The sequence below is a fragment of the Zingiber officinale genome, chromosome 11B (assembly GCF_018446385.1).
Source record: "Zingiber officinale cultivar Zhangliang chromosome 11B, Zo_v1.1, whole genome shotgun sequence".
NCBI classification, from domain to species: Eukaryota; Viridiplantae; Streptophyta; class Magnoliopsida; order Zingiberales; family Zingiberaceae; genus Zingiber; species Zingiber officinale.
The window spans coordinates 62530033-62533742 of NC_056007.1; the positions used below are offsets into that span (position 1 = coordinate 62530033).

The 3710-nt window shown below is 30.5% G+C and overlaps 1 pseudogene; it reads left to right on the forward strand.

The window, feature by feature from the left end:
- The first annotated feature begins 240 nt into the window (after positions 1 to 240).
- Positions 241 to 415, forward strand: LOC122035460 (annotated as a pseudogene).
- Positions 416 to 3710: the final 3295 nt, after the last annotated feature.

The window sequence follows — 3710 nt, forward strand, 5'->3', positions numbered from 1 at the left end:
CTAGAACATTTAATAACTGTTTAATAACTAATTTTGATAAAGTTGAAAGTTAAATTACTTTAATATCTTTTTTATTTTCATATTGAAATTTTTTTTAAAGCTGATTAGTAATTTTTCTGATTATTTTTTATATAAAAAATATGTACTGTAATGATTCTTTTTAGTCTCACATTTTATGATTTGTAACATCATGAGCGGAAAATCTTCTATAAATATCTTGGGTCGACATCGTTAAAAAATATATTTTTCTCGACCTTTTGGTTAAGATCAAATGTAGTATCTATTTTTATCAGTTTAATATTTGATATAAAAAATTAAATTTTTTTATGAGGGAGAGTCCGTTATAGTACCTTATTGCTAGGGTTCTTGAGTGTCGCCTTGTATTATACTATTACATGGACCTAACACACCCTTACCAAATTTAATTTATAAATATGAGTACTAATTTATATGTATTAATGCGTTATATTATGCCTGCAATGCATATGTGCGACCACTAATTTTATTTTAAATTTATATCATTACATTCTTGTTGATTCTAAATTTATCAATATATTTTTAAAAAGATTTTAGAACCTTAAAAAAAGTAATAAAATTACAAAAGAATGTTAATAAAAGTAAAAACATAAAAAGTATTATTATTTTTAAATTTTCTATTCTTTTTTAATAGTTTATTACAAGAGAAAAAAATTAAACAAAAATAAAAAAATAAAAAATAAAAAAATAATTTGGTATTGCTTTGGTTAAAACATCTGCCTTAATGCTCCTTAGTAAAACTTCACCACCTTAGTGCCTTAATGCTCCTTTAGTAAAACATCACTACCTTAGTGTTGCTTGGTTTAAAGCATCACCATCTTAGTACTATTTTGGTCAAAACATCACCTTGTTGTTGTTTTAGGATTCCAAAAATACTTAAGTCATCAAAAATCATTGATAAACCTAAACATGTCAAATTTGATTCACATCAAGTCTAATAAGTTCCTTTTACTCTCCAGAGTCTCATCACGCTAAAAAAACTCTTGATTCATGATCCCTATCAATTTAAAGAAATTCATTTTAAAAAATTAGACTTCTTTACTTTTGACATAGTTTCATATCTAAACCTAGACATCTCTAATTTATTCTAGGACACCACCTATCATTTTTTTTACACTCTCTTTATCTTGTACAAGCTAAAATTTTAAAATTTTTGAAGCATCTAAGCTATCAATGAGTTAAAAATTCATTGATGGACCTAAATAAGTTAGTTTCAATCTAAACATTATCCAATAGGTTCCTTTTACTCTCTTGAATCTCACCATACTAAAAAAAACTCTTGATTCTTTTTCCTATTGGTTAAAAAAATTATTTAAAATTTTTAATTTTCTTTACTCTTAGCATAGACACCTTTGATTTACTTTAGGATATCAATAGCTTCCTTGCACTCTTCTGATCTCATCTATTCTAAAGTTTCAAGATTTCAAAGGCATTTATTGACAGGGGTGTTGGTGCAATTGACTTTTAGTCAAGGTTGATTAAGTTTGAGTTGACTGAAGTTGAGTTTCAATGTTTGATTAATATGTTTGTTGACTAGAGTGAAGATTCAAGTAGATCAAGGTTAATCGGATACTTAACGATAGAGTTGGTAAGATAAAAGTCCAAGCGGGTCACGGTTGACCAAATACTTGGCAATTGGAAGTCCAACATGGAGTTGTCATGAGGTGTGAAGTCCGAACAAATCAACATTGATTGGATGCTAGACAATGAGAAAGTTCCAGTAGGTCAAGGTTGATCGAATGCTATGCAACAATAAAGTCCCGACAAGTCAAGGTTGATCAGATGCTTGGCAAGAATAAAGTCTCAACAAGTCAAGCTTGACCGAATGCTAGGCAATAAGAAGTCTCGACAGATCAAAGTTGACCGGATGTCAGGTAAAGAAAATCATAATAGGTTGAGGTCAACAAGATACTAGACAATGAGAGAATTCAACTTTAGTAAGGCTAAAATAGAAGTATCGTTTGATTGATAGGGTATATTAATTGACTGATAGATGCTAAACTCTGAAAATAGGGTTTGCTACAATAATTAGGGGTTGGTATATTTTTTTAGCTTTGCTGAAGTAATTAAGGTTTGCTACAGTGGTAATCAATTGATGAACAATAACAGTCAACTAGTACTATTGATATCACTGCTCAAGCAAGCATAAGATTCAAAACTTGACTATAGAATTTGACTGGTTAGGCAATAGTTGACTGATGGTAATGAGCATGCAATCAATGCTGAGATGGATGGAGCCATTAAGCTGACATGTTAGAGCAACGTTCAAATCTATAGTGGAGCAATCGACTAATGGGTATGATCAATTGATTAATAGATAGAAATCAACCCAAAAATAACCCTATAAAAGAGGGTTTCGAGGAAGATCGAAGTAGTTGGTTCTTGAGGGTTTGGAGACGAGGTGCTTTTTCATTTTCTACCATCATGAGAAAATCCAAAGCAACAAGAAAACATCCAAAGTGAAGTTTTCATTTATAAAGTTGTTTTACTTTAATTTCATTTATATCTTTGTATTTATTTGTATTGCATGTATTTGTTGCAAGAAATAGGTTACAAGAGGCTTCTCCACCTTCAAAAGGTATTTGAGAAGGATAAGGTTTAGTGGTGATAGATTCTTAGGACTAGGCCTTGGAGTAGCGCCTTGGGAGACAATGAATCACGTGGCATCTCAATGTTGTGCATGTGACACTGATTTGATTTTAAGTGCCCGTTGCACAAATCAAAATGACATGAATTAAACCTATTCATCCCCCTTCCAACTCGCACTAGTCCTAACAGTCAAAAGTGAAGAAGGATAAATTTTTAAAATAATTTTTCTAAATCAACAGAGGTCATGAGTTATGAGTTTTGGAGCATGGTGAGATTTATGGGAATGTTGGAGCCTATTGGACCGAGTTTGAACTGAATCTGACTTATTTAAGTTCATCAATGAGTTTTGGTCAAAACTCATTAATAATTTAAATGCTTCTGAAATCCTGATATTAACAACAAATGTACGACTGAAAGAGTTTTTGTGGGAGAACACGGGTGGATAAAGATTCGCTTCCTGCTCTTTCTCTCGCTCTCTTTGTCGCTTATCTTCCGCTACTCTTTACTTTCCTTAAGATCCAACTTCCTTATATAGGAGGTCTCACCTTGCCTACAATAAATGACCAAATTATGGTCATTTAATGTCTGTTTTAATGTCATCATTAATAGGTTTAATGTCATTTGTCGAGACATTACGAAATCATTATTAATGACATTACAAGAAAAAAGCCAATAGACAACGCTTTAAAAGCGTTGTCTATGTGACTGAAAAAGCGTTGTTAAAAGCACTGTTATTAAAAATCTACTCAAAGACAACGCTTTAAAAGGGTTGTCGTTTGTAGCAAGGACAACGCTTTAAAAGCGTTGTCATTTTTTACAAAAACAACGCATAAAAAAATGTTGTCTTTATTAAAGATAATACATAAAAAGCGTTGTTTTTTTGTTAATGACAATGTATAAAAAGCGTTATCTTTTTTAGTAAAGACAACAGTTTCACAATGCGTAAAAAAGAATTATTGTTTAGTAAAAGATAAGAAGTTTAAACTATTATTTTTTAATAGCAAAGACAAATAAAAGATAAATGAAAATAAATATATTTCAATCAACAACATATTATTAAATAAACAACTAAGATCAATATAGAA